Consider the following 14,507-nt stretch of genomic DNA (forward strand, 5'->3'; position numbering starts at 1 on the left):
AGAAAAGTGTGCTCTGCCAGTCCCTGCTTTAAGCAAAAATCAAACTGGGATAATGGATCATGGCCCCGATTATGCATTTAATTTAAGTCAGGCCAGAACAGCACTGTTCTTGACAAAAGTAGGGTTGGCTGCATGAGTGCAGTTCCTTTTAGGCAGAAATAATGGTAAGAAAGTCTGGCCAGGCCTGACAAATGTTTACTCTGCTGGTGCCCGCCCGCCGTAATATGCAATCAGCGATAAAGAATCAGAGCTGCACAGGTGGTCGTTTATTTTAGGTGGCAATAACGGCAAAAAAGTGCCACCAGGCCTGACAAAAGTTCACTCAGGCGGTCCCCAGTCGTAGCAATATGTGATTGGGGATAATGGATTGTTAAAATGTTTCAACCCACGACACACTGAGGCTGTGAAGTACGAACTGCAAAGTAGCAAGGATTACAGTACAGTACTTCCATGGCCTGGATCCTGTATCCTGAATTCATGGGAAAGGTAGGGGTCTGGGGTTTCATTCTTCTTTGGATAAATGTTTTTGTTGATTTTACTTTTAAATGAACATAATTACTGGATGAATTTTGTTTTTGTTTTTTTGCTACCCATTGAAACCAATGGATTGTAGATCATAGATAGGAACAGCTCAAAATAGCAAAAATAGTATGTGCTTGCAGCAAGATCGTGACTTTATTTTTGTCATCAAATTCTACATAAAACGTTCGCTGGATTTTTTCCTTGAAAGGTACTGAAAAAATTGAAACATTGTTCTTTAAAGTGCGGTAAAAGGCTTGAATTTGGCCATATAAAAAGTGTACAAACCTTGTTGAAAGTGGTGAGTACTTACACCTTTTGTTTTTATTTAATCTCGTTTGACCTCTTTGACTGCTTCAATTATACTGTTTTCTAACATAGTCTTTAGTGCTTTCTCGCATGGTGTTTGTTGACTACAATAATTGTGCAGTGTATCTATGCATGCCAACCCTTGTTTCAGATTATCAATAAAAGTTGTGTTTGAAATAATTTTTAATTTAGGTGTTGCTATTTTTACTTCATTTGAAAGGAATCAAAAATTGCTTTCCGATCAGCCTATGATAGGACCTCTCAATAAGGTAGGATGTTTCTGTAGAACGGTGGCCTTGGTAAACCTGGCAGACAGGATACTTCCGCAGATTAGCCCGGCTGTTTACACAAACCCCAATACCTCCTAACCCCCCACCCCCTGGTAATCTGGGCCACAAGGGAACATACCTGTACTGTGTCAAAGGGCCAGCTCCGGTTACATGCTCGGGACTGGCCTGGCTCCGGGGTGGGGGAATATGGCCTTGGCAATGGGCACGGAGAAAGACACAATTTCCTCTTTGTGAATTTGGGCATACTGTATCTTGACCATGATATTGCAATGCCAAATGTCCTAACAGAAAAATGTAATAAAACCAACACCACGGCTTATGCAGAGATGTGGCTAATACAGAGATCTCTTGGTTTTCAATGTTAATGGGGACTAGAACGACACGTGGAAAGTGAAAATCTGCGAAGTGGAGTCGCACTTTTTTTCTTTTTAATGTGCAAATTAATTTAAGGCGGTTTGCTGACTGAATGAGCAAGAGAATAAATAGAAAACAGTTGGATTTCATGGATAAACACTTATTTTAAATAAGTTGTTTTTGGGCGTGCCTTCGTTAAAGCCGGAAAACCAGTTGCCAACTGAGAGAGTGAGAAAGAGGACAAATAGAAAACCTGCCTTCATAAAAATTGACGACTGAGAGAGTGAGAAAGAGAACAAGTTTAAAACGGTTCTTATTTTTAATTTGTCAATGTTTTTGTTTCATTTTCATTAAAAGCAACTTGCACTTTAAATTTAAAGTTTACCAGTGAGTATTTCGAATTAGTCGATGTTTTTCGGGGGGTTTCTTTGGGCCCGACTTCAGAAAAAACTCGGCGAGAGAAGGAGCGAGAGGACAAATCCAAAACGGTTGACATTTTCTTTTTGATGAGTGACCCACATATGAGAGCGAGAACAAGAAAAATTCATTTTATAGCAAAATGAAATATGAAACAGGCCTCTTTCAGTAAATAAAATAAAGTTTGATTTTAAAATGGAGATAATGACTGCTGGCCGCAGATGATGAAGGAGAAGCTGCAGGTGGCGGCGTAGTGCCTGCAGGAGGACATTTGTTATTGTTTCAAAGCGCAAGGAACATTGTCATTGGGAGTTGTTCCAGGCATGTCCCACCAACAGGAGGCCCCGTGGACGACTGAGGACACGCTAGAGCAGGGGTGGCGAACACGTGCCTCTAGAGCCGCATGCTGCTCTCGGCCAATAAGAATGCGGCTCTTTGCCTCGTCATATTTTCTATTTATTGTGGCTCTTTGCCTTGTTTCATGCTAATTTTTTTGTGTATTGAGGGTGGACACTTTCCTTGAAATCAACACAAGAACAAAACTTGTTGTATTAAAGAGAGAGGAGTGTGTTGTGGGAAATAATATGTTTTTAATTGTGTGTGTTTGTGTCTGTCTGTCTGTCATGGCAGGTCAGTGCGTGGTGTGGCTCTTTGACTCTCACAGTTAAAAATGTCTGCTCTTTGTGTCAAACTTGTTCCCCACCCCTGTGCTAGAGAGACTATGTTTCTCGGGGTTCCGTCGGATGAGCTGGATGAAGTGGCTGGTAATAGGGAGGTTTCGGCTTCCCTGCTGAGGCTGTTGCCCCCTTCGACCTAACCTGACCGGACAAGCAGAAGAAAATGAATGGATAGAAGTTGAATGATACATAATTAATAAATAAACAAAACGGACAAGGACAACAACTTTAAGGAGCTATACAGAGCATTGTTACACTCTGCCGCCATCTACTGACTTAAAGTCATCATTGTAGCCTTATTCATAATGCACGTACAAGTACATGCATTTCTAAGTCGCGCTCAAATAAACTTGTCTTTTTCCATCTTTTTTGGGATTTGTGTTGGCGTTTGAACTTGAAGCAAGCCTTTTCCTATTTTCACAATTTGAATGCTATACTAACAAATAGGAAAAAAAAACAACAAGTGGGGACGAGCGTAAAGTCACTTTTCAGCACTGCCCTCTACCCACATCCCTCCTACCTAAATTGTTCTGACCCGAACACCTTTGATAATAGTAAGAAGCAGTTCGGTGCTGTAGTAAAAAAGGCATAGTTTAAAGTGTTCCGAAGTTGGAAAATAATTATAATGTTATTATTTATATTTTTTGCTTTTAGCTTACTTTTATCATCTGTGTTGTGACCCCAAATAGCGTTAAGCTGAAAGTAAGGAGACAAGAAGACAGGTTGAGGTTGGGGGCAGAATAATATTACGTGTGTGGTCATGGTTTTCTGCAATTGTAGGGGTGAAGAGGGTAAAAGTAAGAATAGGACTGTTTCAAATATAGTCCTAATGCCAACCCAAACCCCCAAAAAGATAATAAAAGAAGAATTTATTCGAGCGTTTCCGAGAATTTCACATACTTGCACGTGCAACCAAAGGAGCTGCAATTATGATTCCAGCCGGAAGATGGCGAAAGCAAGTGGAATATTTTTTACGTTACTTACGCCACCTTTAAAACTTACTTAAAACTTAAAAGTTAAAGATTTTTTTCATTAAGAACTCTTCGAACAACCCTACCCACCTTTAATAAAGTCAAAGTAATTATATTTACTCTCTATTTTCCATCTCTATTAATATGCAGTAGGTTGTGTTGCACCAGGCAGAAAGGTCTGGACTAAATCAGTGGTGCCAAGGTGAAAATGTGGCCACGAGTGGGGCCTAATCCGTTGCAGATCTGCGTAGCGCACCATTTTTTGGGGAATGTTATATGTGAGAGGAGGGGTCAGGTGCAAACAATTGCAGCAGCTGTCAGTGAGCTGCCCTGATTCGGTTTGATATCTTAATTGTGAGTCGATCATGAAGCAATTCGGAGTCCGTCAAGGCTTCCATCTGTCAGAATTCCTGAGTGTCCGTCTCCCTCCATGGTCCCGTCTCTGTACAGGGAAATGGGTCCTGATTGCTGCCATTTCCGCCCACTTTTAACGATACGGGTCGCTTGCGGGAAGGGGAGGGGGGCTAATGCCGATAATTGCCGTCTTTTGGAAACTACTGGAGTTTGGGCACCACCCAAAGTCTGCGCTCGGCCTCGACGGATCGGCGCTATTAGCGCGGGAGCAGAGAGCGCGTCAATGTCGATTGGTCTCTACAAGACGAGATTTTCCAGATCTCCTTTTGCTAGCCCGCCATGTGGTCCCTGGCTGAGTCCAACCAAATGTCCACCAGCGTGTGCCATTTAAAATCTATATTTTGGGCATTTTTAACAAAAACAAAAATTTGGTAATTGAAAACAATAACAAAAATCTCTTTTTAGTCCCATATTTTCCCATTTTAAAAGAAACGGCATTCATTCATTCACTCCCAAAGACAGCTATAGATGTCAAAGATCCATTTTGACTGGGTTGCCATACACGTCAAACATCCATTCAAGTTAGGTTCCCATTGTCTGCTATAGATGTCATAGATAGCTGGACTGCCAATGCTAGAAACATCAAAGACCCATTAAAGCTAGGGCTCCATTGATGGATATAGATGTCAAAGATCCATTTTGACTGTGTTGTCATACATTGATATGAACATTAAACGTTCAGTCAAAATAGGCTGTCATTTGATGGCTATAAATGTCAAATATCCATTTTAGCGTGGCTACCATTGACGGCTACGGACGCCAAAGATCCATTTTAACTAGGCTGCCATTGATGGTTAGAGATGTTAGTAAAACCTTTGAGGTTGGCTGGCATTGTTGGCTAGAGATGTTAAAGATCAATTTTAGTGAAGCTGCCAATCGGCAGCAAGAGATTTCAAAGATACATTTCAGCTAGAACTGCCATTGACTGCATCCAGTCAAACAAGGCCACCATCAATGGCTACAAATGTCAAAGATCCATTTTAGCTACGCTGAAATCAGCGACTAGTGACATGAAAGATCTGTTTTAACTAGGCTGCCATTGACAGCTATAAACATCAAAGATCTATGTTAGCTAGACTGCCATTGACAGCTATAGACGTGAAAGACTTTTCAGCATTTACATGCTTCCATTAGGTGATATTATTCCCAAGTATAATATTAGTTTCCATTGCTACGCAGATGACACTCGACTATATCTTCCGATGGAGCTATCTGTCTCACTAAACTGTGGAAATTTGGAGACCTGCCTCACTGAGATAAAAGAATGGATGTCACTCAACTTCCTTCGCCTTAACTCTGAAAAGACCCAAATGTTAGTTATTGGTCCTTATAAATGCTGTGACTTGTTCTCAAAAACTGCTCTGAACATTGACAAATGTAATATCACCCAGAGTGGTAGTGAAATTTAGGTGTCATATTACAGTAGACCCCAATCTGTCCTTTCAAACACACATTAAGAATATTAATAGAACAGTTTTTTTTCCATCTTTGCAACATTGCTAAGATTCGCCCTATGCTGTCTCAGTCGGATGCGGAGAGTATAATTCATGTGTCTGTTAACTCCCATCTCAATTACTGTAATGCACTACTCTCCGATCTCCCAAAGTCCAAAATCAAAAGCCTTTAGCTGGTACAAAATGCTGCAGCAAGCTAAGACAAGAAAGTTTGATCACATTACCCCAATTTTAACCAACCTGCATTGGCTCTGTGTTAGCTTAAGATGTGATTTCAAGTTTCTGTTGGTATTAAACAAAATCATGCATGGACTTTCTCCCTCATATCTTTCAGATTTAATTTCCCCCTATGTTACAGTCCGGAGTCTTCTCTCTGAAAACGCTGGTCTACTAGTGATCCCAAAAGCCAAGAAGAGATCTGCAGGTTCCGCAGAGCGTTCTCCATTCGGGCCCCGGTGCTGTGGAAGGCTCCTTCCCCTTATTTTCTATCTATTCTATAGCATATGAATAACCTATATTTTATGCTGACAAAAGCTGTGTATTATTTGTTATTGCAACATCCATTGCAGCCTGGTCATCCTGGAAGGGGGATTACCTCATGTGCGGTCTCTTCTCAAGGTGTCTTCATTTTCCTCATGTTGAGGTTTTTGAGTTTTTCCTTGCCCTCATGTAAGTTTTAGATCAGGGGATGGTGTAATAATAGTCTGTGGTTTGAAATAATCTGTGCTCTATGCAGCCCTTTGAGACTCTTTGTGATTAAGGGCTTTACAAATAAACATGACTTGACTTGACTTGACTTGAAGGATCTGTTTTAGGTAGTCTACTATTGACGGCTACAGACGTCAATCATCCAGTCAAACTAGGCTGCCATTGACGGCTTTAGATATCAAACCCCGGTTCAGCTATGCTCCCATTGACAGCCATGGACATCAAAGGTACATCTTTACTGGGTTGCCATACATGGACATCAAACATCCATGCAAGCTAAGTTGTAGATATCAAAAATCCATTTTAGCTAGGCAGTTATTGGCCGTCATGGACATCAAGCATCCATTCAAACTAGGCTGTGCATTTTAGCTAGGCTGCAATTCACAGCTATAGACGTCAAAGATCTGTTTTAGCTAGTCTACTATTGACGGCTACAGACGTCAAGCATCCAGTCAAACTAGGCTGCCATTGACGGCTTTAGACATCAAACCCCGGACAGCTATAGACGTCAAAGATCTGTTTTAGCTAGTCTACTATTGACGGCTACAGACGTCAAGCATCCAGTCAAACTAGGCTGCCATTGACGGCTTTAGACATCAAACCCCGGACAGCTATAGATGTCAAAGATCTGTCTTAGCTAGGTTGCCATTGTCTAAAGATGTCAAGCATCCAGTCAATTTTGCTTGCTATTGGCAACTATAGATATCAAAGATCCATTTTAGCAAGGAAGCTATCAACGGACAGCTATAAATGTGAACATCCATTTTAGCTAGACTTCCATTGGCCGCTATTGATGTCGATTGTCCATTTTAGTAAGGCTGGCATGAAGGTGTTAACAAGAATGTTTTTGCTATAAATACATTCTGTTGTTTTTTTTAGGTGTAGTACTACTGTTGGGCAGAAGAGAAAGCACAGCGTGTTGAATAATATATGAATGTGTTGAATACGAAAGTTAAAATAACAGCAGAAATATTAAGGAGGTAACCTTAAATCTCTTTGAATTTGCATTTTAAACCTCACAACAGACATATAGTGATAGTTGATACTGAAAATTATACATATGTACAAATATAATAATAAAGAAAATGAAACGTTGATGTTGCTACTTCCTGGGTTTTTGTTGTTGTTTGTCTCTGTGCTTTGGTAGATAAAACATGTTTGTAGTTTTGTGAAATGTACAAGGATACATATAAGTGTATTTAACAGGGGTATCCTTACATGGTGCTTCTGGTCACTTTTATAAACCAAATGGGCGAAAATTGAGCAGTTTTTTTTAGCTAGCTATCTGGCTACCTTTTTAGCTTCATAATTAGCTATCTACCTACCGTTTGGCAAGCTATATAGCTAGCTTTTTACTTATTTTGCATGCTAGCTAACTAACAATTTACCTTTTTGCTAGTTATCAAGCTGAAATGTGGTCTCATTTCTTGCTATCTATCTTTCTATCTGGCTATTCAGATGGCTTTTACACTTTAGCTCGCTATATAGCTCCTTTTGAGTTTATACCTGTTTACCTTTCTTGCTCACTATCAAGCTACCATTTAGCAAGCTATCTAGCTAGCTTTTTACTTTTTTGCATGCTTGCTAGCTAACATTTTACTTTTTTGGTAATTTTAAGCAAAACATCGGCCTCCTTTCTAGCTAGTTATCTAGCTATTATATCTGGCTTTTTAGATTAGTTTTACTCTTTTAGCGAGCTATCTAGCTCCCTTTTAGTTTTTTTACTTGTTTGCCTTTCTAGCCTACTATCAAGCTACTGTTGTAGCTATTCTAGGAATACATATCAAACCAGGTGCTTTTTGTTCTACTTAGCGACAAAAAGTAGCTCTCACCTTGAAAAAGGTTGTAGACCCCCAGTATTTATAGTATATTTGAGTTGAAAATCAAATTTAAACAAATAAAATAAAATATAATTGGGGTCTCCAGTTATGAAGAGTTAAGTGTTGTGTGTGTTGAGTGCCCTGACTGATGGTCCGCCACGAGGCCGCCGCCGCCGCCTGCCGATCTCGTGCCGAGACTCCTCGACCCCTGGCATTGATTTATGTGGCCCCAGGAAGCCGGGGGCCTGCTTGAGGGTCCTGCCAGGAATGAAAGTGTTACCGGTGGGTGTCGGAGGAGAGGAAAGGCGCCCGAGGGAGAATTATGAGTTTTCTCAGCTGAGTGGTCGGCTTTGCTTGAGAATGGGGCTGAGGAGGCAGACTGGTGTGTTTTTGAGGGGGGTTAGGAAATCAGTGGAGAGGGGGTTTCTTAGGACCCGCAGGCTTGAACTCCACAGCTGAACTAGTGACCCCGACAATCCATCAGTTCTGGGGTGTGACAAAAAGGGGTGGGGGGAATGGGGAGGCGACGAGGAGAAGCTTAGCGATGGGTACAAAGGACCGAAAAGGGGGCAACGATAAACCTACTGCATTCCAATTTAAAAATACAGAGCTGTTTTTAAACTTTATTAGCGTAGTTATCGCTAGTTTTATGCCAGGGATATTGTACTTATTTTCACAGAGGTCCACATCAGTGTAATATCTGCTCTCAAGGGGCGTAATGTAACTTGTAAATGTAACTAAGTGCAATTGGTATGTAATAAAAATATAACTACAGTAATCCCTCAGTTATCGCTGTTAATGAGACCTGCTTACGGTCATCCCACTGTGAGAACGCCCAATCTCAGGAGGTTAAGCAGGGTCAAGCGTGGTTAGTGTTCTATAGCGAGACTGCCTGGGAATTCCAGGTACTGTAAATCGGTCATTGTGCTACGACAGCACTGACTGTAGCATACCAAATTTGGCCCGCTTTCTGAAACGTTTGGACACCCCTGCCCTAAATGGACCAAACATCCATCCATCTATTATCTGCACCGCTTATCCTCAGCAAGGTCGCAGGGGTGCTGGAGCCAATCCTAGCTGTCCTCAGGCAGTTGGCAGTTGACACAGAGACAGACAACTCACTCAGCAGCCCCACGACCCTACTGAGGATAAGCGGTGCAGATAATGGATGGATGGATGGATGGATGGATGGAATCTTAAAAAATACTGAATAAAAATAATCTTATTTTAAAATAAAAAATATTGCAACTACTAATAATCATAACAGATTTGATTTAAAACACCTTTTAGAATTGGTTGCCAGCCAGTTGCAGGGCACACAGAGACATAAATCTCACTCGCTCACTCACACCTAGGGACAATTTGGACCGACCAATTAACCTGCATGTTTTTGGAATGTAGAAGGAAACTGGAGTGCCCGCAGGAAACCCACGCAAGCACAGGAAGAACATGCAAATTCCGCACAGGAAGGCTGGTAGCTGGATTTGATCCCAAGACCTCAGAACTGTGCCGCAGACACGTTAACCAATCAGCCGCCCTGCCGCTGGACCAAATAGTTTTGATTATTATTATTATTAGTAGTAATTGTGGTATAGAACACCAGAACAAGAACAACCAGCAAAACGTGAAAATCGGCAAAATAGTGCCGCACCTTCATAAAAGTCCCCAAGGGTCAAACTTACCTTAAGATGACGTCCTAAATGACTGAGAATATACGACTGTAACAACATTACAACTGTAGATCTACGAATAAAAACACAGAACACATAATTGCAGTTGACTGAATGGTCTTTTTTCTTCATAATCAAAAAGTACAACAAAATCAGAGGCCTTCTCCTTTCAGTGCAAGAAAGCGATTTATAGAGCAACATGCTAGCTGCACGCTAGCATCAGGTAACCTCGAATTGTGCCAAGCCTCCGTAATGATTAAAATAAGTGTCACGAATGTAGCGGCAAGTCATCCGGCTCACGGGTGATGGACTCGCGTTGGTAAAATGCAGGCTCGGCAGGGGTGTCTTTGGAGAGTTGTTAGCCTAATCATAGCAGTAGGTCAGACATGCACCCATGATATTGTTTTCTACCCATTACTGTCTCAGTCGCTTTACAGACCCGATAACAATCCAAGGACCACCCGCTAGCAATCGCTATTTCTAGGCGCTCCTTTGACTTTCCTCAGTGTCTTATTTATTTTAATTGATACATTTATTTTCAATATAACAGTCCACTAAAAGCTAGCTGTTTCCATGCTTCCCTGTTTGTCTTTGGTGAGCACATTAACTTGTGCGCCACCCAGCCTATCACAGTCGTGCACATAGACAGTCACACCCATCCAACACACAAAGCCCGCCCTAAGCGGCCCTGTGATAGCTGTGTGCTGTCTCTTGAACAAAATGCATGATATCAATGATAGCCATGCCATTAAAGACAATTCAATTCATTTGAAAATCTACAAAGCAGTTAACTAGCGATAACCAAAGCCTGAAGTAGCAAGGGGTCATTGTACTCATTCATGTAATGTTACTCTGAATTTATGAAATATTTGAGTAGCAAACATTAGAGTTGCATTGAAAAAGGGTCCACACACTTAAACATGTTAAGAATAAGTACACTGATACCTCCACATATGAGTTTTCCAATGTTTATCAAATGAGTTGGTATTTATTGTGCGTGCTTTGACACAAAACACCTAGCTAAAGACAGTCGCAGAGGCCCAAAGTACAACTGTGTACATTTTAGGTTTACCCTTTTCGAGGCCTATAAATGTAAATGATTTGCATTTGTATAGTGCCTCCCAAAGACCTCCCAAAGCACCTTGCCAGGTGCTTCACACTTACTCATTCACACACACTCACACACACCTTCCTGCTTATCGGGGGCATTAGGGATTCAGTGTCTTGCCAAAGAACACTTTCACATATAACTCGGAGGAGCTTGGAATCTAACCTGCGACCTCTTGATCACCGACTGAGCTACTGCCTCCCTGCACAGGCGAACACTAGATGTCACTGTCATGGGTGGTGCAGCCAAGAATTAGTCTAAGGAGGACTACAAACTTGGGAGACTGAAAGCACCCCTTTTCTCCAATTTTTACCCGGCCTTTCCTATAAGAAAGAAAAAAAGGAGACAATTTTTTTTTTTTTTTTCAAAAAAATAAAACATAGGAGAGAAGAAATAAGACAACGTGTCATATAAAGCAAACAGGACTAAAAAGAAAAGGAGGGGAAGAGAAAGAAAAAAGTCAGAAAGAAAAAGGAAATAAAGAGAAAATGATTAAAAAAAAATCAATTTTCTCTCTTTTGTCTTTATTTTTTCCTTTTCTCCTGAGTATTACTATTTGTCCTATTTCCTTTTGAATTAAACTGAGCTGCATTTACAGTATATAGCGCTTTTTAAGTCAATGACTTCCCAAAGCGCTTTACAATGTGCTCCATATTTCCCAATAGCGGCCTTGCAGCCATGTAAGGCGCTAACCTGCTTATTGGGGGTATCAGGGGTTCAGTGTCTTACCCAAGGACACTTCGACATGTAACACGGACGAGCCGGTATTCGAACTGGGATCCCTTGATCCCAAAACGCACGCTCTACCTCCTGAGCTACTGCCGCCCTTTTCTTTTTTTGTCTTTTTTATTTCTTTTTTCTCTTTTCTCAATGTAATAGGATGCGTTTTGGTCACCTCGAATCTTCTTTTTTTGTCTCCTGCCGTTGTGTTTTTAGCATTCTTTTTCGGTGGCACGACAGAATACAGCGCCATCCATCCATTCATTTTCTTCACCGCTTCTCCTCAGTAGGGCCGCGGGTAGAATACAGCGACATCTAGTTGGGAAATAATGCACACTGTCCTTTTAACATTCATATTCAGGCGGGAGCCTCAAACTATCATCCTGGGCGCCGCTATTTGCCAGCCTGAAAGTTCTAGAGCCCTCATTTAGACAGATAATTAGATTTAGATTAGATAGATTACATTTAGATTAGATGAGCACTGGCTCCTCATAATCCAATTTATGATACCTTTCCTTAGACAAAAAGAGCAAAACAAAAAAAAGTGGTACATTTTTGGCTTCTCGTGTTTCCAGCATTGAAGTCAAAGCCGGTCTGAAATCCCCCACCTCTTACGACCCACTTCCACTTGCCAGCCTCATTCAGCTGTCGTCCTCAACTCACTGTCAGCCACAGAAATGCTAATGGTTAATCGGGATGGTGAAACTCCAAAAGGAGGGAAATACAAATACTGTGAGTGAGTGAGTGAGTGAGTGAGTGAGTGAGAGTGAATTAGTAGCTACAGTGGCTTGAGAAACTATTTGGGCCCCTTGAATTTTGTGACCTTTTGCCACATTTCAGACTTCAAACATCAAGATATAAAACTGTAATTTCTTGTGAAGCATCAACAATAAGTGGGACACAATCATGAAGTGGAACACACTTTATTGGATATTTTAAACTTTTTTAACAAATAAAAAACGAAAAAGTAGGTGTACAAAATTATTCAGCCCCTTTACTTTCAGTGCAGCGAACTCTGTCCAGAAGTTCAGTGGGGATCTCTAAATGATTCAATGTTGATCTAAATGACTAACAATGATAAGTGGAATCCACCTGTGTGTAATCAAGTCTCTGTATAAATGCACCTGCACTGTGATAGTCTCAGAGGTCTGTTTAAAGGCCAGAGAGCATCACGAAGAACGAGGAAAACACCGGGCAGGTCCAAGATACTATTGTGGAGAAGTTTAAAGCTGGATTTGGATACAAAAATATTTCCTAAGCTTTAACCAGCCCAAGGAGCACTGTGCAAACAATAATATTGAAATGGAAGGAGTATCAGACCACTGCAAGTCTACCAAAACTAAACCTTCAGCTCCCCTAAACTACCCTAAACTTTCAGCTCATACGAGGAGAAAATTGATCAGAGATGCAGCCAAGAGGCCCATGATCACTCTGGATGAACTGCAGAGATCTACAGCTGAGGTGGGAGAATATTTCCAGACAATAACAATCAGTCGTATACTACACAAATCTGGCCTTTATGGAAGAGTGGCAAGAAGGAAGCCATTAAAAGTTTTAATTTAATGTTTGCCACAAGCCACCTGGGAGACACACCAAACATGTGGAAGAAGGTGCTTTGGTCAGATGAGACCAAAATCGAACTTTTTGGCAACAATGCAAGACATTAGGTATGGCGTAAAAGCAGCACAGCTCATCACCGTCAACACACCATCCCCACAGTCAAACATGGTGGTGGCAACATCATGGTTTGGGCCTGCTTTTCTTCAGCAGGGACAGAGAAGATGGTGAAAATTGATGGGAAGCTGGATGGAGCCAAATTAAGGACCATTCTGGGAGAAAACCTGATGGGGTCCGCAAAAGACCTGACACTGGGACGGAGATTTGTCTTCCAACAAGACAATGATCCAAAACATAAAGTAAAAGCTACAATGGAATGGTTCACCAAAAAACATATAAAGGTGTTAGAATGGCCAAGTCAAAGTCCAGACCTCAATCCAAGTGAGAATCTGTGGAAAGAACTGAAAACTGCTGTTCACTTTCCATCCAACCTCACTGAGCTCAAGCTGTTTTGCAAGGAGGAATGGGCAAAAATATCAGTTTCTCGATGTGCAAAACTGATAGAGACTTACCCCAAGCGACTTGCAGCTGTAATCACAGAAAAAGGTGGCGCTACAAAGTATTAACTCAATGGGGCTGAATAATTTTGCACACCCACTTTTTCATTTTTTATTTGTTAAAAAAGCTTAAAATATCCAATAAAGTGTGTTCCACTTATTGTTGATGGTTCACAAGAAAATACAGTTTTATATCTTTATGTTTGAAGTCTGAAATGTGGCAAAAGGTCATCAAGTTCAAGGGGGCCAAATAGTTTCTCAAGCCACTGTACTTTCCTTCTTGTGTGTCCAGTTTAAACCTGAATAGACATTCAAAATAAGGAAAGAAGACATCGATGGATTTTTACTTGCGAGGAGGCCCCACCAAACACCTTTTTTTTGGTTGGACATTGAGTCGGTCGGTTGGTCGATTTGTTGTTGAGGTTAGTTCTATACTGCAGGGCGGGTTTGTTATTCTGGTTGGTTGGTTGATTCATTAGTTTAGTCCGTTAGTAAGGGTGTTGGTTGGTTGGTTAGTTTGTTAGTTTGTTTTTGGTGAAGATGGTTGGTTGGGCAGTTGGTTGCTTAGTCGGTGAGTAAATCTAGGCTTAAAACACACTTCTATTTGATAGCCTATGAATGACTTATATTTAATGTTGTCAATATCTGTGTATTATTTGTTATTGCAAAAGCCATTGGTGCCTGGTCATCCTGGAATGGGGATTACCCCATGTGCGGTCCCTTCGCAAGGTTTCTTCATTTTCCTCATGCTGAGGTTTTTGAGTTTTTCCTTGCTCTCATGTAGGTTTTAGATCTGGGGATGGTGTAATAATAGTCTGTGGTTTGAAATAATCTGTGGTCTGTGGAGCCCTTTAAGACTCCTTATGATTAAGGGCTATACAAATAAACATGACTTGACTTGACTTGATTGTGTATTCTAGTGGGTGGTGTTAGTTGTTTGGATAGTCAGTTAGTTAGAATAT

Source organism: Urocampus carinirostris, chromosome 18 (assembly GCF_059441175.1).
Source record: "Urocampus carinirostris isolate Australia breed hairy pipefish chromosome 18, RoL_Ucar_1.0, whole genome shotgun sequence".
In the NCBI taxonomy this organism is placed as follows: Eukaryota; Metazoa; Chordata; class Actinopteri; order Syngnathiformes; family Syngnathidae; genus Urocampus; species Urocampus carinirostris.